Raw genomic sequence first — 20,333 nt, forward strand, 5'->3', positions numbered from 1 at the left:
CCCACTTGGAGGATGCCTACAACAGAATAAATAAGGAAGATGCTTACCCATCTTCACCGGAATTCCTGTTAGTTCCCTGAAGGCATATGTTTAAACAGATTGTGGAGTCTTATCGCACTATATTCTTTCTTTCTCTACTTTCTTGTAAATTAATTAATGCTGATTAGTCCCCCTTCAAAGGTATTTCTTTCTTTCCCTCCTCTTTAGAGCTCATAAAGGACACAAACTGACATGAGACACACAAATGTACTCAGCCCTAATCCATTTCCTTTTATCCTTCCCTAATAACTTCCTAAAATTTTATTTGTTCAATTTCATATATTCCCCTTATTACCACCCGCTTTAAAGGTTGTTTATAAAAACATACATGCTCAAAACCAATTCATTAGGGGTTAGCCTTTCCACACATGGTGCTGGAGTAACTTACATCTATTGGCAAAAAAAAAAAAAACTTTGACATAAATCTCATGTCTTATACAAAAATTAATTCAAAATGCATAATATATGTGAATAATAAAAGAAAAAAAATTATTTCAACGTGGGGGAAAAAAACAAACAACCAAAAAACAAACAAACAAAAAAAAAAACAAAATGCATAATAGACTTAAACATAAAACTATGAAACCTTCCATAGAGGATCTTCAAGATCTGGGGCCAGACAAAGTGTTCTTATACTTTACAGCAAAGGCACAATTCATTAAAAGAAAAATTGCTAAGTTAAGCATCATCAAAATTAAAAACTGTTGACTTGGATAAGACCCCGTTAATAGAATAAAAAAATAAATTACAGAGTGGAAGAAAATATTTACATACTAGGTATTATACAGAGGACTATTATGTAGAATATATATACAATTTTTTAAACCAACAATAAAAAAGTAAACAATCCACTGAGAACACTGGAAGGACAGGAAGGAAGTGGGTATAGCTATCTTTACTATATCAATGTCAATATCCTAGCTGTGATATTTTACTGTACTTTTGTGAGATACTACCCTTGGGGGAACTGGGATAAAAGGTACACAGAATCTCTGTTTTCTTTCTTACAACCGCATGTGAATCTACAATAATCTAAAAAATAACAAATTTTAAGCTTGGTGCACTTGGTGCATGACCATAGTCCCAGCTACTCAGGAGGCTGAGGTGAAAATTTGAGGCTTATACCCGGGAATTTGAGACCAGTCTGGGCAATATAGGAAGAATTTGTCTCTCAAAAAAAAGAAAAATTTAATTAAGGAAGAAGAGCATGTGCTTTCAGAAGGTAATCGAATTAGTCCTAACAATTAAAATATATACATTCTGATATTAGAACACCTTCTTGTTGAAAGAATAATTTTATCTTTTTGTGCCTCTGACATATTAAAATGTAACTCAATCGGGAAGATGATAAAATCACATTAATTTTATTACAGTTATTCATCATCATTCATCGTCATTATTCCCTTCCTTATTCACTTATAATTAATAAGCCATTTAACTTAACTGTTGGAAGTGACTTCAGTCAGAAATATAGTCTAATCCCTCATTTCAAATGGAGTATCTAAAGCAAAGCTTCTCAAACTTTAGTGGCATGAGAATCATCTGGAGAGTGTGTTAACTTACAGGTTGCTAGGTCTCACCCACAGAATATATAGAGTTCAGCAGTTCCGGGCATCCCTTGAGAATCTGCACTTCTATTAAGTTTCCAGGTGTTCATGGTGCTGCTGATGCAGGTGATGAAGGCATTGGTCCACAGACCTCATTTTGAGTGGTACTCTTTCTGAGGCCAGAGGACTTAAGTATTTGTCTAAAGGCCACACAATTCACAATAGCCAAGCACTAGTACATTCTTTACCACTACCTTATTTTGAAATTTTGCTTATTTTATTATTTTAAAAAAATTATAAGGAAAAGCCTTTTTTATCTCCACTGATTGGAATAATAGGTCATAAACTAGAATTCCCACTTTTACAGCACATGTATATCTCACTATGTGTTGGCCAAATTTTATAAAAAATCACCAAGGTTGAAGTGACCATTTGAACTGTAGTTTAAAAAGATAGAAATACTTGAGGTTTTGTGTAAGATGTATAAACTTGTCATAAAATGGCTTTCAAGCACAGCATGTTTAGCCCCACACAGCAACATTGTCTTGCACACAGTCATCCTTAAACTATAAGGTAGCATCCATCATAAACCTTATTTTAGAACTATGAAAATTAAAAAGCAGCACTATTTCTCTCAGTATTGCATAGAAGTAGATTCAAAATTTCAAATATATATGATAATATTGCCATCTAATGGATAATCCACAAAGAAAATATAAAGTTCATAATTAAATGTGCTGCTGCTGTTGAAATTCTGCTATAATCCAGCATAAAACCTTAGATTACCAGATCAGAGAATTGCTAAAAAAAAAAAAAAGCATACTCATTTTTCTCTGATATGGAAAATAGTGACATAAGTCATGAACTAATGCATGTGACAAAACATTTTCTTCTTTTTTCAATAAACATAGTATTTCCTATTTTCCAGGAAACAGGGATAAAATTTTCATTTTTTATTATTTCTAAAACTAAAAGATCATTCTCCGTCAAAATATTTAATCACTAATTGTATTTTTTAATAAGATAGTTTGTAGAATTTTTTAATAAATTAGAGAAAACATCATAAATAAGGGAAGGGAATTTACAGTGACTGCCTCGGTCTTTGTAAAATAAGCAAGGAGTGGAGATCACAGTCAAGAGCACAGAATCAGCCGATAGTTATCATCTGACTTAAGCAAATAGGCTACTGTTTTATCACTCACAAAATAAAAATTTGAGATCAAATAATCTTTAAGAACCTTCCTGATTTAACGTTCATGGTAAAATACTTTTATTTGAGTTTCAGTTCCCTTTCTTATGGAAGGTAAAAGTTGATTGCAATTGAAAAATTACTTTCAAGCAAAGTTGAAGCCACAATCACATTTGCTTTCTCAGGGATTTCCTAACTGCTTTTCAAGGCTCTGGGGTTAAATATACATATATTGTTTTCATTTTTCACACACCAGAGTTACATGTAATGTGAAAATGTATTTTCCCACCCAGAGTCACCAAGGCCTTAAGAAATAAAGCCTTCCAAGTATGATTTCCTCTTAGTATAAATTTTCAGCAGGATATACCAAAGATAAAATCAGTGTCTAAAATTCTATTGTGTGTAAGCTTTCCAGGTTTACTTACCAACCCTCATATGTTTTAAAAGTTTTTGTTTTTTCTTTATCAAAAAACAAATGCAGAACAAGAGAAGTAAGTTAGAAGGAGAGGAAAAAAGGAGAAAGGGAGAAAGACATCTTACAAAACCAAACCGCAAATGTAATGGAAACACTTCAGGACAATATTATTTGTGTGTGCTATATGTCAAATCATAAATGTTACAAAATTTGTGCCTAAATACTTAAATATTTTCATAGTATATGTTCTTAGAAGTGAAATTAGTAATTTAGAGAATAGGCAATATTTACATTTCGACTGATACTGCCAAAATAATCTAGCTACAAAAAATAATAATGCAGTTTTTGTTTTCTTTCGTTTTGTTTTTGAGACAGAGTCTCATTCTATTGCCAAGGCTAGAGCGCAATGTCACAGTCTTGGCTCACTGCAATTTCCACCTCCCAGGTTCAAGGGATTCTCATGCCTCAGCCTCCTGAGTAGCTAGTGTGTGCCACCACACCTGGCTAATTTTTGTATTTTTAGTAGAGACAGGGTTTCACCATGTTTGCCAGGCTAGTCTTGAACTCCTGACCTCAAGTGATCCACCCACAACCTCCCAAAGTGCTGGGATTACAGGCATGAGCCACCACACCTGGCCAATACTGCAGTTTTGATTGCTGTTGCTGAAAATGGAAAATACAGAGGCCACAGAGGCTAGATTGCCTTTATTAAGAAAAAGTTCATACTTTTGGACCTAGATGTAGCCCCCATCTCTACTACCATGATCATTACATACCTCTGCCCATTATAACAGATTGGCATGGCCAATGATGAAGCCTGGCTAACTTTATCTGGCTGAATAATTTTGTCTACTTGGTTGTTTAGTGATTCTTCCATTCTAGATACTTTCTGAGAAGTAATACAAAATCTTCAAAATTCACATATACTATCATGTGTTCATAGACATGCTTCTACTTTAGATCTCTATCTCATATCTACTAATCCTTTTGCTGTCATGTCTCTGAGAAATTGACCAGGCCACTGGCCACTGCTCAGGTATTTGTATACATTCTTGATTCAGGGCCCCACGTCTCCTCTGTCCTAATTGCCTGACCAGGTCACCACTCACATCTCCACTCATCTGTTATTGGTTTTCATCCACATAGTAGCTGACACATCCTCCCAAGAGGAAAACTTGGGCCTTCCTCTCTCAGTTGGTGATACATGACCCTCATATGACCATGGTTGCAAGCTGAGGAAAGTGTGCCTATACACATGTAGAGTAATACACGAATTTCATTTACCTGATCATGCAGCTTACTTGTGCTATCAAGTCCTGTCTAGATTCAATCTTAGACGTTCCATTTAAAATGCGCAAGTATGTGTAAATTTATGACTTGGTAGGGCTGACAGAACCCAGCTCATTACTATCAGTTTAGATGCATAGTTACTTGGTTCTGTTATCAAGAGTTTAGTCTCTACCAATAACATGCCAAGACAGATTTCTGCAAGTCCCTACAGTTCTCTGTTGAGGTTGACCTAGCTTTTCTGTAGAATCCCAAATTTCTGCATTTTCACTATAGCACTGGGCTTCGTCATAAGTTCCATGTAGCGTCTTTTTCTATCACCACCATTTCTAATACCATAGACTCTTTTGGAATGTATGACTTTATTGGCATTGCTTCTTGCACTGTGACCTGGATCTGCTACAAAACACTTTCTTGCTTCAGGTTCAACTCTAAACTTGCAGCTTATTTCTTCCAGGTGTGAGATGAATTACCACCAGGACCCAAAGAGGCTCACCTGGTTCAGTGGTTTTTCATTGTGGTAATGGATGCAAAATGCAACTATTTGTTTCTGACTTTGGAGAAGTTAAACTAGATCATTCTTGATCACAAGATCTCTAAATTCTACCAATGTGGCAAGTGCTTGTATCTTCATAGTGATTATCTTTCAGCCTGTAAAATACATGTGTTTTCCTAAGGCCCCTCCAGTGAACTAGCCACCTATTTATCATCCTGTCTAATCAGCATAATGTCACCAATGTAATTGATCTATGAAATGGCAAGGTGTGCCAGATAGCCTTGTATAATATTAGTACATGCTGGTTGCAGTAGTTCACTCCTGTTATCCCAGCACTTTGGGAGGCTGAGGTGAAAGAATCACTTGAGGAAAGAAGTTCAAAATCAGCTTGGGCAACATAGTGAGACCTGGTCACTACAATTTTTTTAAATTAGTGGGTCACTGTGGTGTGCACCTGCAGTCCCAGATACTCCAGCTACTTAGGATGCTGAGGCCAGATAATTGTTTAAGCCCAGGAGTTTTGAGGTTATAGTGAACTATGATAGTACCAATGCACTCCAGCCTGGGCAACAGAGTGAGAACTTGTCTCTAAAAGATAGATGAATAAATAGAAAGATAGATAGATAGGTAGGTAGGTAGATAGATAGATAGATACATACATACATACATACATACATACATACATACATACATACATACATATATATATATAATTACAGTGGGAAGGAAAGTTAACATAACTCTGAGGAAAACCTGAATAATTGTGTCTATCCCATGTAAATGTGAAAAATTTCTGATCCCTTTTTAAACTTGAAATAAGAAGGAAGTGATTCACCAAATCAGTGGCCACATATCATGTAGGTGAGGCCTTATTTTTCTTCTCTAGCAGTGATGCCACATTTGCGTCAGTGACGCCACATTTGCGTCAGTGACTGGGATTGGGTTTACTACTTGGTTAAGCCTGCAATAGGCTACAATAATTATCCAAGAGTTACTTACCATATTTTTTCAGGGGCCAGACTAGAGAATTAATCAGATAATGACAGTGACCACCATTCCTTTATCCTATAAGTCTACAATAATCTCACTAAACTTGACCACCCCATCCCCCACCACCATCCTCCAGGATATGATACTGTTTTTTGTTTTTACCTTGGCAGGCAGAGGGAAGTTTGAGAGGTTACACTTAGCCTTACTCATCATGTATCATAACTTATTCCACAGGCCAGGAAACCTGAAAATCTCTGTAGGCTTACTGACATTATCTAACACTCCATGGATCTCTGAACCATTGAATACAAGACTTTTCTCACTCTCCATGGTGCTTATAAAAGATAACATGGGCAGGGTGTGGTGGCTCATGCCTGTAATCCCAGCACTTTGGGAGGCCAAGGTGGGCAAATCGCCTGAGGTCGGGAGTTCGAGACCAGCCTGACCCACATGGAGAAACCCCGTCTCTACTAAAAATAAAAAATTAACTGGGTGTGGTGGTGCATGCCTGTAATCCCAGCTACTTGGGAGGCTGAGGTAGGAGAATTGCTTGAACCTGAGAGGCAGAGGTTGCAGTGACCTGAGATCACACCATTGCACTCCAGCTTGGGCAACAAAAGTGAAACTCAGTCTCTAATAGTAATAATAATAATAATATGAAGAGGACTGAGGATAGAAAAAGCTATTCCAGAAATCCCCCTTGAGTAGTTAAGCTTTCAGATATCATAATGAGGCTCACTTTTTCTTCTGTTTTTAATCAAGTTATCTCGGGGGAAAATAGGAACCCAAAATCGTAGTAGCTAATAGGTGTTTGTTTTGATTTGTTTTGTTTTGTTTTGAGCCATAAATATAATACTAGTCATGGAGTCTACCCAGTGATCTGTTCTTGGTCATGTCATCCTGGTCCGCACTACAACATATTAACCAGGTCCTGAATATCTTTTGGTAAATATTCCATTTTTTTAATATCAAGAACACTCTGAGACCTTCCTAGGTCATGCTGAGATCTGAACCCAGTTATTTAAGAAGTTGGAGGATTACATTTTGAAGCATCTGCCCAAAGCAAGGTCTTTGCTGAGTCTCCAAGAAATAGGAGGCCTTATCTCTAACGAGGGAATCTGCTAGCTTGTTAGATACCAGAGGGAAAAGGCAATCTACAAATTCAAAAATTTTATATGTATCTCCCCAAACGTCCTCGGCACAGGTCTCAGAGTTGCTCTTCTTTTCTACTAGGGTCGTGATTAAAGTCAGGCCTACATTAAATTATAGGATGGGAATCATTAAATATTTTTTGGAAAGGGCTAGATAATTAATATTTTTAGCTTTGCAGGCCATATGGTGTCTGTTGTAACTATTCAATTCTGTAGAGTGTTGAGTGAAAGCAGTCATAAAAAACAGGCTAATGAATGGTAATGGTTGTACTCCCATAAAATTTTATTAAAAAAAAAAAAAAAAAAAAAAAAACAAGTGGTAGGCTGGATTTGACCTAAGGGCCGTAATTGTCTGACCCCTACATTGGATCCTTGCCAGGACTATGAATATAAATTCCTTTGTTACTATGACACTTTATGATTAAATCTTCATTTTTGTTACCAATACAAATCTGCCTTCTAGCTACAGAAAATGAGAGTTCCTTTATATACTGCCATAAAGGCTTTCTGTCTTTTCCAGCATGCCCTGAGTTGGTAGTTGACTAATCAATTCCTCTTTTTTTTTTCTTCAAGGTCTGTTTGGTGGATAACAAAAGTCAATCCAGTCCCTAATTGTATAACTAGTTGTCATAATTATTAAGGTCCTTTTATCTTTCAAGTTTTAGAGATATTTCTTAAGGTATATATTACATTCCAATATGCTCCAAATGATGAAAGTTTTAGTAATTATACCAAGCTAGAGATCTCAACAGCAACTGATTCCTTGTTGCTGTTTTGTTTGTTTTTAATTTTTTTTAGTGAAAATAATTTCATTCAGGAAAAGATGAAAAGTAACAGTTTTAAGATTTTTTAAAGAGGTGCGTGAAAAATTATGCTTATCCATTCTTTGAACTTTGTTTTGATTTTACACTAATGGTCTAAAACATCAAAATAAGCCTTAGTTGAGTTTAACTGAGTGGAATAAGACAATTAGATTCTTTACATAAATCACAACATAATCAATGAATCTCTATTTGACTAAACCATGTAAATATAATTTCAAGACTTAGCTTCTCTATATTCCATGAAATCATGGATAAGAACTTGTCAAGCTAATTCTGAGTTCCCCAAACGCAGACTTTATATTTTACTATAAAAACAACTTCAGTAATCATACAAAAACAAAGCTCACATTGTTATAATAATCAACAAGGAACCAATTTCTTTTTACTATCCAAACAACTAATTATTTAGCCTTTAAGATTTTTTTCTGTATTATCTCATTACAGTAAAAATGCATTTGGTTCAGAAATTATAAAAACAAGACCTTATCTTTCTTAAGTATACATATCTACTGGATTTCTTGTTGCCATATGAACAGTGACCAAATTAGAGGTTTTCAACTGTTATGTCTGCTCACTGAGTTCTTTCCAAAGCATTTAGGTGAATGTAATTTAATCAGTGAGTGATCATAGAGGGCATATGAGGTGAGGAAGTGAGGAAGTAAGACAAAAAAAGATAAGAAGCTCAATAAAGGAAGCATTGACGATGAGCAGGTAGGAACTGCAGCTAAATTCTGGTAAGAGTCCTCTGAATGACTAAAGAGAACACATTTCAGAATTGTCTCAATGAAGGAGAAAACATTGTGGTCGCCTACCAGCTCCCATCCCTCATTTGTGGGAGGTTGCATCTTTGCATTAATAGCCCCACCTCTACCCAGCCCCTCCAGACAGCTCTGGGACTCCCTGGGCATTATCTAGTGGAAGAAGAACACCCTCAGGCAGGAAGACGCAGGAAGCTATTGGTGTGTGTAGGAACTGTCTACTGAAAACCTCCAGGTGAACTGGGCTAAGGTGTTCAGAGACCAACAAGATCTCTTACAAACGTATTTCAATGGATTTATTTGGAGAAACCACAATGAGGAGGTTAACATCTGAGTAGTGACTGATCCACAGAAACACACTGTAAGAACAATAAAATAATTTCGAAAGGTTATTGTCACTTATTTTTTTAGTTAACAAAAATACATAGTGAATAAATTAAAATGGAATTTGGGGTAGGTGGCTATACTATCATTTGCGTGTATTCAGGTATCTCGGTGATCTAGTCAGGGTGTCAATGCCCTCTATCCAAAGACCACTAGGAACACACTTGTATTTGAACAAGTTGTGATTATTGCTCCTTGAAGCAAAGGAGAAGACACACCATGAAAAACCATGGGCCATCAAAGCAACAGGGTGTCAGAAAGGACTGGTTATAAAATTTGGGTATGTTAGGTAATTTTGGGAAATATTTCAAGAAGCATACTTTGCTCTGGACAAAATGCTATCAGGAAGCAGGAGTAATATTATGACTGCATATTTGAATAAATCTTAGCTAGGAGGGTGGTAGACTAGAACAATTTTTTTTTTTTTTTAGACGGAATCTCACTCTGTTGCCCAGGCTGGAGTGCAGTGGCACAATCTCAGCTCACTGCAACCTCCACTTCTCAGGTTCAAGTGATTCTCCTGCCTCAGCACCCCGAGTAGCTGGGACTATAGGCACATGCCACCACGCCCAGCTAATTTTTTTTGTATTTTTAGTAGAGACAGGGTTTCATTGTGTTAGCCAGGATGGTCTCAATCTCCTGACCTTGTGATCTGCCCGCCTGAGCCTCCCAAAGTGCTGGGATTACAGGTGTGAGCCACCACGCCCAGCCCAGAACAATTTTAAAACTGTAGTTAGTAAAGCAACAGTCACTCACATTAGTTATGAGTGGGGGAATAGTTGGTCCTTTGTGGCAGAGGCAATGGCCATGCGTTGTCCGTGTTCAGATATGATTATGGAATGTTTTTGTCTTGACCTATCAGATCATAGAATGGCCTTATCCGATGTTGATATTTTGTGAAATTGTTTATGTTTAACAGAACACCAAGGCACATCTCTGAATAGAAGGCCAGCTCATATCAGCAACAAGGCCAAGCTGATAGAAAAAGGCCAGATCCTGGATATCAGGGCATGCTTTCTTTCTCAAAGGCACAAACATAATGGTACAGATTGAAAAACAGCTCATTCAAATCCATTTCATTTTATGAAACCACATGTGTTTTTGAAACAAAAGTCATTAACTGATACGGTTTTGCTGTGTCTCCACCCAAATCTTACGTTGAATTGTAGGTCACATAATGCCCATGTGTTGTGGGAGGGACCCAGTGGGAGGTAATTGAATTATAGGGGATGTTACCCTCATGCTGCAGTTCTTGTGATGGTGAGTGAGTTCTCACAACAGCTGATGGTTTTATAAGTGACTTTTCCCCCTTTTGCTTGGCACTTCTCCTTCCTGTTGCTATGAGAAGGACGTGTTTGCTTCCCTTCCTTTTCCTCAGAAAACGTAACTTTTCTGAGGTCTCCCCAACCATGCTGAACTGTGAGCCAATTAAACCTCTTTCCTTTATAAATTGCCTGGTCTGAGATATGTCTGTATTAGCATCATGAGAATGGATTAATATATTTACAAATGAGTGTGGATGATAAATTTAAATTATTTGGTTGAGAATTGATAAGCAAGAATTGTTGTTTGTGTTTACATTTCTAAATCTTTTCAGTTTATGATATGATTATTTTTCATATTTAGAAACATTCACACATTTAAAATTTAAAATTGTTATATTAATTTAATATAGTCTTTAATCATTTAGCATGTTTAAATTAATATAAAAGTTCTCTAAGATAGGTCACTTTTTAAAGTCTTTATTTACTACCCCTTTAGTATCCACTTACTTGTTTATAAAAAATGTTGCTGAGTTTCAGAAAAAAAAATTTATTTAGAATTTTTTACAGTTTGACCATACTGGGCATATTTTTTTCTACTGAAGATGAAAAGAGACTTCTATATGTATTCTGGAAAGCATCTTTACTTTTGTATTCAGTGTTATTGTGAAAATGAAAATACTGCTAAATAAAGATGAGTTTCTCACCATATGAAATACTTATCTTTACTTTCAAAATAATAAAATAGTGTAGGCAAATTCATATTTGACCTTTTCTTATTCTATGCCATCAAAATACAAAGAAAATGATAACATAAAAATTATATAAAAATAAATTATACTGCTCAGAAATTTAGTCTCTTAAAAACATGAAATCATTTTCTTCCCACATTTCAGTGAGATTAGATAACTGACCATATAAGTTAAAATTTTTATTTTCAAAAGTTTAAATTACTAAATGTGGAGTTGATCAGAAACACAACAAATTATAATTACTGAATCAAATAAGATCAGTTAATTTCTCTATTTTGTTTACAAACTGTATAAAATAATACATTCTGAAACATTTTAATTTGAAATATGTTAAGAATACAAATTCTGGAAAATATGATGCTTGAAATGTATTTTAAACTAATCAGATTAAACTATTCCCCAATTATTCCAGTTACATGAGATTTGGCTCTAGCATGGAGGAACCAAATAAGAGGTACAGGTTAATAATATAGAAAGGTAAGCAGAAATCATTTGTCAGTTTTCTATGACATGTCATCCTGGAGTGCCACTCAGAAGGGAAATACTGATATTTGTTATAGCTCTGTTATACCCTTGTTTTATATAAACACATTTTGTTACCTCTATTAATATTCCTGACAGAAGAGTAAAGTGTACAGCTGTCTGTTTCTTATGGCTCTGGCTGCTGCACCTGGACAGCCTTTGTAATTAGCTAGGGAATGCCTCTTTTCCATCTGTCACTGCCATGATAACCAAATTTAGTGCTCAGTAGAAATTTGTTGTAAAAAAGAAATAATGATAAACAACTAATAGAAAATGTGCATTATATAAAAGTATATTTTACTCTTCCACTTAAAAATAATCATTATACGAACACACTGTTAAAAATAATTCTGCAAATCACATATTCAAGTAACCAAATAAAATCTTGGTGTACATATACACACACTATCTATATATTATAGAAAAAGTTAAAGGCCTTTGTTTTACATGAAGACCTGAGATTAGCATATCCTTAAAATTATTTCTAGGTCTACTATTCCATAATTCTAATATAGAATATTCTAACAAGGATAATGTCTAGTGGAGTCATATAGACAAAGAGGGACTCATGTCTCAGAAACACTGCCTCTTATTTGTATACACAAACCATAGCCTACCTCACGATGGGAAACCCTGGGATAGTAGAAAAAATACAAGAGTACAAGCTTATTCCCAAATATTCTAGGAAGCAGTTAGCAGTAAGCTCCCCTCTTTATGCCCCTGAAAAATGGAGAACACATGTGTCACAACATTTAAGAACTTCACAGCAAAGAGAAAATATTTTAGCAATTTTTATTCTGGAAGTTGCAGTAAGACTGAAATTGAGACTGGAAGTCTTTTTGCTGTGTTTTATGTCTAGATCAGAATTACATCATCATCACCTTTAATAGTGATTAGCAAAATTACTTATAATGAAATTTTATTTCTTAGAATCCTACTACCTAACTTGAGTCATTTCTCTTATTTGAATTTCATTCCATGGTTCATGTGATTTTTTTTTGTTGTTTTGAGCATTTTTCTATAATTCCAAAGCTAAGAAGCTTATTAAATGGGGCCAAATATTCCCTGACACCAATAATATTAATTCCAAAATTCACTTTATTTCAAGTTTTTTTTTTTTCTGATTTAAACATTCCCAAATAAATGTTCATATTGGCAGAAATTAAGGGCAGAATAGCTCTCTCAGGAGATCCTTGTCTACTGCTGAGAAAATAGTTTTCTTTAAGTCAATACAAGGGATTCATAGTCTTTTTATTTAAAGAAAACTTCTATCCATATAAAAATGTATATTATTATGATACTTTTCCTTAATATTAATTTTACAATGCTTAAAATAAAGTTAGTTAATTATATTATTCACTCATTAATCTTTAGCAAATATCTCTTTTAATTTTTACACATCTTCCCCATTTTCCTTAAATTTTTACATCAGTGAAATATTCTGCAACATGTTTTCATCTATTTGCATACACAAGCATTTTATATATTGTATACATTCTATATAAAACCAATTCTAAATAAAAGTATTTTATATATATTTCTTTTACTAGTACATATTTTCTGAAAGGAAGTATACCATCCGTATCAGTTTTTGCGGTATAAGAAAACCACTTCAAAGTCACATCTAAAGTTGGTTGGGCAGGTTTTACTGTCTTGCCTGGGCTGAAACATGTATCTTTGGTTAAATAGAGCTCTGGTACGGAGTTCTGCTAATATTTGCTCAGCTCTCTAATATGTTTGTGAGTGGGCTGACTAATATCTGCTCTAGTATGGCTTCATCAGAAGGGTTGGGATGACTTGCTGCTTTACCAAATAGTCTCTTATCATGGAGCAGACTATCCTAGGTTTCTCTTCATGGAGGTGCCAGGGTTCTGAGAAAGGGCAGAAGCACACAGGGAATCTTGAGGCCAAAGTCTGAAACCCACATATCACTTTCACTATATCTATTTGCCAAAGCAGTTCACAGGACAGCCAACAGTCAAGAAACGGGAAATAGATTCCACTTCCTTAAAAGAAGAGCTTTAAAGTCACTCTATCTTTGAAGAATTGGGTGAAAGATTAGAGCCATTTTGTAATTAATCTACCCTATTATCTAATATTGTGTGCGATATAATTCAATTTCATTCACCATTGTATGTTTAGCACCTGGAAGACTACCTGGAACATATAAGAAATAAATATTTGTAAGACAAAAGAATGTAAAATCCCACCCCAATTGGAGGACTACTACTTATATGGAAAATAATATTGATTGTCTTGCCCAACATTTATTCCAACAAGTGACCACCATGCTTTTCCAGAATGCCAATGTTTGAAAACTAAACCCTTTATTCCACAAGCAGTTTAGTACTTAGTTTCCTGATGGAGGCTTGGTTTTGCAAAACAAGCATCTCTGAGAGTCAACAGAAGAAAATATTGTGAGGCGGTGCCCACTCTAAGAAATGATTCTTCTTTAAGCAACACTGATGTATACTTTTCACTTCTTCTTCTTCTGAGACATACCTAAAAGTTTCTGGCATCTTGTTCTTAGGATCATGTTGAAGCAGTAGCAGTTAGGTTTCTACATTTTAATCTCTGATTTTTTTCTACTTTTTTCCCTTTCAAACAAAAATTTAAAAAAATAAATTATAAATGCCTGTGCAAATAAGTAATTCACTTTTTTCTTTTACATTTTTAAAGCCATTAAAAATACATTTTAGATTTGTTCTGATTATTTGTTCCAAAATGAATCACCAGGAGTAGGTAGCAATTAATGAACACTGAGAGGTTCTACATCACATCTGAAATGCAAGCTTCAGGAAGGCAGAATGTCACCTAATTAGCCATGTTAGCTCTAACTAAGACCTCCTCTCAGCACTTCAAGAGAGGCAGTCACCCAACAACCACTATGTATTCACAACTCATGAAAGTACTAACAGCTGTGAAGCCTCTTCAATTTGAATTGCCAGTGAAGAATCTTAATTTTCCACCACAATATGTTGTTCATATGACTACATTAGTTGAGATTCTCCAACTCAAATTCACAAAGTCCTAGAGTCTACACACTAAGGCTCAAGGACATTTATACAGAATTGGATCCATAGAATGTGTTGAGTTATACTTGGTGATTGCATGAGATGATTTTTCAAGGAAGAAGTATCAGTCCTAATCTCGCTGAAAAAAAAAGTAGAATAGATATTTACCTATGAGAATGAAAAGTAAATCACGAGAGGTTTGGTTTCTTAGAAACGTACAGTCTGTGTCTCTTGGAAAACTTGCTTCAAAAGTAAAAGTTTAATTTTCCAAATTACTGTATTGTTCAACTAATATTCCTCCCTGCCAAATTGAGAGAAGTCTATTTGAATTTCCATCATTAGAAATTAATAATAAAACCTGATTTTTTTAATAGGAAAGTTAAAATTTAGCCCTTTTCTCTAACAGCAAATTTTATGACAATAATCAAACTTTATTTTTAATTAATATTATACTTGTTGACATTTTAATAATTTTAAATGACATTTTAAGTCATTCACTTTTATGTTTTACATTTTTAAAGCCATTAAAAATACATTTTAGATTTGTTCTGATTATTTGTTCCAAAAATGAATCACCAAGAGTGGGCAGCAATTAATGAGCATTGAGAGGTTTTACATCACATCTGAAATGCAAGCTTCAGGAACATAGAATGCCAAAATTCCCACTGAGGAGCCAAAAACTTGCTGCAATATTTCTTTATCTATGTTTTCACAGTTTTCATAACCTAACATATATACAAGTATACATTAACATCAATTCATTTCCATTTCAAAATACTCAAAACTACAGAAAATGTATGACAGAGCAAAGTTGAGTATTGCTATAAATTTAAGGAAGACTGTATTCTTCATCCCTCTCATGAGTAAAACTTAAAACTGAAGTTTTTAAACAAATTCTTGTTAACTTTTCCAACCTAAGACAGATGGAACAGAGCTTACGAAATCTATTATCTAGGTTAGAGCTCCTCTCAGTGGCTTTATTTAGAATTTCACATGGCATATACATAGAATACTCTTAAATTTATGGTCCCACAAAAGTTTACAGAAATAAAGTAGGAAAAAGGCTCACTTCAATACTCTGACAGATATTGAGGGACAACTATTTAGGTTTCTTTTGTTTATCTATAAAATGTTAAAACAAGGCTACTTAGAATAATATAAAGTACTCCAGATTTTTCAGATTACCCAATCATGATCACAGTCTTTTCACATCAGAGATATAAAAACAAATTTCCTTCAAACTCTGCTTCCACTAATAGCCTCTTGATGACTTCTAGCAAATCTCACCAACCTTGACCTACCCCCTACCATTAATCTAATAGGAGAACTCTTTGAAACTATAGTTTCATTCTCCTAATCAAATATCACTATAGTCTTTATAGGACTTTATATACTAATTACAGCCCTTTACGCCCTGCATTTGCTAATCACAACACAACAAGGGACACTTACATATTATTTTAACAGTATGAAACCTTCCTTTACGTGAGAAAATACATTAATATTTATACATTTTGCACCTATCTTCCTATTAACCTTGTACCCTAAAATTATTATGGGATTTTCATGCTGTAGCTATAGTTTAACCAAAACATTAGATTGTGAATCTAATAATAGAAGCCTGCAACTTCTTATCTGCAGAGAAAGTATGCAAGAATTGCTAACTCATGCACCAATGCCTAACAACTTGGCTGTCTCAACTTTTAAAGGATTAGAGTCATCCATTGGTCTTAGGAACCAAAAACACTGATGCAACTCCAAATAAAAGTAGCAAACATGTATTTTTCCACTACTGTAATAGCCCTAATTCCCTTAATCTTACTGATTATTACTACCTTAGCCAATCCCTGCAAAAAAAGGTTCACACCCATTTTACGTAAAAATATCTATTGCATGCGCCTTCATCATTAGCCTCATCACTAGAACGTTTATATGTACAGATCAAGAAGTTATTATCTCAAACTGACATTGAATGACAATCCAAACTCTTAAACTTTAACTAAGCTTCAAACTGTACTACTTCTCCACAATATTTATCCCAGTAGCATTATTCGTTACCTGATCTATTGAAGACTTTTCAATATGATATATAAATTCAGATCCTAACATTAATCAGTTTTTCAAATACCTGCTTATCCTCATCACGATATTAATTCTGGTTACTGTCAACAATCCCTTTCAGCTCTTTATCATATAAGAAGGTGTAGGAATTATATCTTTCTTACTAATTAGCTGATGGCACGGCTGAGCAGATGCTAATACAGCAGCCCTCCAAGCAATTCTGTACAACCGCATCGGCGATATTGGCTTTATTTTAGCTATAGCATGATTCCTCTTATTCTCCAACACATGAGACTTTCAGCAAGCATTTATTCTAAATCTTATCCATGACTCCCTTACATTAATTAGCCTACTCTTAGCAGCAGCAGGAAAGTCAGCTCAATTCAGTCTCCATCCCTGACTTCCATCTGCTGTATAAGGCCCAACCCCAGTCTCAGCTCTACTCCACTCTAGCACTATAGTTGTAGAAGTTTTCCTGCTCATCCACTTCTACCCTTTAACAGAAAATAACCCATTAATGCAAACCTTTACATTATTCCTAGGAGCTATTACCATCTTATTTACAGTGATTTGCCCTTTAACACAAAATGATATCAAAAAAAAACGGTAGCATTTTCCACCTCAAGCCAGCTGGGCCTTATGATAGTCACAATTGTCATTAATTAGCCACATGTAACATTCCTTCACATCTGCACCCATGCCTTTTTAAAGCTATATTATTTATATATTCAGGGTCCATCATCCATAATCCCAATGATGAACAAGACATTCGAAAAATAGGAGGGTTATTCAAGACTTTACCCTTCACTTCCTCCTCCCTTATTATTGGTAGCCTCGCACTTACAGGTGTGTTTTCCTCACAGGCTTTTACTCTAAAGACCTTATTATCGAAGGTCTTTAGAGTAAATATATCATAGACCAACACCTGAGCCCTTTCTATTACTCTTATCACCACCTCATTGACACCTGTTTATAGTACCCAAATTATTTTCTTCGCTCTGATAGGGCAACCTCGCTTCTCAGCTCTGATTATTATTAATGAAAATAATCCTTTCCTAATTAACTCAATTAAATGCCTAACAATTGGCAATATCTTTGCTGGATTCCTTATGATCAACAGTAATATTCCTACTTCAGCTCCCCCAACAACTATACCACTCCATCTAAAACTCACAGCCCTAGGTGTGACCACCTTAGGGCTCTTATTAACAATGGAGCTTAATCTCATAACTAATAACCTTAAACTAAAGCACACATTACAGATATTCAATTTCTCCAACATACTAGGTTTTTATTCAGCCACAATTCACTGTTCAACCCCCCACTCAAGCCTGTCCACAAGCCAAAATCTGGCTTCGCTTCTACTAGACCTAATTTGACTAGAAAAATCTATACCAAAGACCATTTCACAAACCCAAATTTCAGCCTCCATTACCATATCTACTCAGAAAGGCCTAATTAAACTCCATTTTCTCTCTTTTTTTATTCCATCCTTTCTAACCCTACTATTAATTATCTAATCTATCACCCCGAGCAATTTCAATTGCAGTATAAATACTAACAAACAGTGATCAACCAGCAACTACCACTAATCAACACCCATAACTATATAAGGCAGCCACACCCGCAGACTCCTCATGCAACAGCCCTGCCCCCTCACCCTCAAAATTTATTCAACTCCCTATGCTATTAAAATCAATGGTGATCCCTACCCCATCACACTCAGCTATTCACCAAACCAACAGCAACTCTATTAATAACCCTAATAATAAAGCCCCTCAAATGTCAATACTTGACCCTCATGTTTCAGGATACTCCTCAATAGCCATTGCCACAGTATAACCAAAAACAACCATCATACCACCCAAATAAATCAAAAAGACTATTAAACGCACAAAAGCTCTACCAAGATTCAACACAATGCCACGATTCACAGCACCACTAACAATTAGCCCCAGGCCTCCATAAACAGGAGAAGGTTTCGAAGAAAAACCTACAAACCCTATAACCAAAAGAATACTCAATAAAAATAAAGTATAAGCCATTATTCCCACATGGATTATAACCACGACTAACAATATGAAAAACCATCGTTGTATTTCAACTATAAAAACACTAACGACAAACACCCGCAAAACACATCCACTAATAAAAAATTATTAACTACTCATTCATTGATCTTCCCACACCATCTAATATTACTACATGATGAAACTATGGCTCACTTCTTGGCACCTGCCTAATTCTCCAGATCATTACAGGATTATTTTTGGCCATACACTACACATCAGACCCCTCAAATGCCTTCTCTTCATTCACCCGTATTAGCTGAGATGTAAATTATAGCTGAATGGTCGGCTATTTTCATGTTAATGGCGCCTCAATATTTTTCATCTGCCTCTTCCTACATGTTGGCCGAGGCTTATACTACGGATCATTTATATTCCTAGAAACCTGAAATATTGATTTTTTATATGCCGAGTTAAGATTTGTAATTATATTTAATGATACAGTGATAAATAACTGGGTGGTGTTTAGAGTAATATGCTGCCTAATGAAGCAAGGAAGCCATCATGATTTAAATTAGATGTACATATAAGGCATAAAGAAATAAGGTAAAAATCAAAAGAATCCACTATGAAAGAAACAATTGTTCTTTCAGGACTTACCACAAAGTAGCATTTTCGATTTCCAAGACTTAAAATACTATATACAATCTAGTGAAGAACAGTCAATTAAAAGACTAAAATTGAAATACTATATACAACTATATATATATAAATACTATATAACATTAATATTATATTATATTAATACTATATAATATTAATATTAAATATAAAAACTATATACAGTTAGTGAAGAACAATTAAAAGACTAAAATTGAAGACTAACAAAATCAAGTGTTGATGAAGATGTGGAAAAACTCAGATTTTCATGCACTGTGAATTTGAATGTAAAGTATTGCAACCACTTTATAATATATTTCAACTATTTCTTAAAGAGTTAAACATATGTCTGCCATATAACCAGCTATTTTACTTTTAGGGAAATAAAAGTATATACCCATAAAAAGGTTTGTACATATATGGTTATTTCAGCTTTTTTTATAATAAGAAAAGCTTAACTCAATTGTCCATCATCAGATGAACAAACCTTAAACTATAGCATACTATAAAGTAAAATCCTAATCCTCAATAAAAAGAAATTGACTAATACATATGACAACATGGAAAAATCTCAAAACCAGTATTCTGAGGAAAAAGAAGCTAGACACAATAAATACTGTATGAGTCCACTAAAAAGTCAAACTAAATTGACAATATAAAATTATTAATTTTGATAGCTAGCTAGCTACATAGATAATTTTTAACATCTCTGTCATCTTAGAAAGTCCAGATACAGCCTTTTAATAATAAAAGGCTACCATCTAAAAATATTAAAATACCATTTTTAACTTAAATATATAGAGCTCTTGAAAAAATAGCTAATTAAGGTCTAGGGCAGGAAATGTAAAAGATGGTGCCATAATATTTTGTCATGCCAGATCACGAAGAAGAATCAGCTGTCGAAACTGCCAACCTCATTTGAAATAAAATTACAAGCTAAATTAGAGAGACTATCACTGTTAAAAAATTGAAT

At 34.6% G+C, this 20,333-nt stretch overlaps 1 pseudogene; it reads left to right on the plus strand.

Annotated features, from left to right (window-relative positions):
* The first annotated feature begins 16,406 nt into the window (after nt 1–16,406).
* On the plus strand, nt 16,407–18,211 carry LOC129031871 (NADH-ubiquinone oxidoreductase chain 5-like; annotated as a pseudogene).
* The last annotated feature ends 2,122 nt before the right edge of the window (nt 18,212–20,333 follow it).

Source organism: Pongo pygmaeus, chromosome 11 (genome assembly GCF_028885625.2).
Source record: "Pongo pygmaeus isolate AG05252 chromosome 11, NHGRI_mPonPyg2-v2.0_pri, whole genome shotgun sequence".
NCBI classification, from domain to species: Eukaryota; Metazoa; Chordata; class Mammalia; order Primates; family Hominidae; genus Pongo; species Pongo pygmaeus.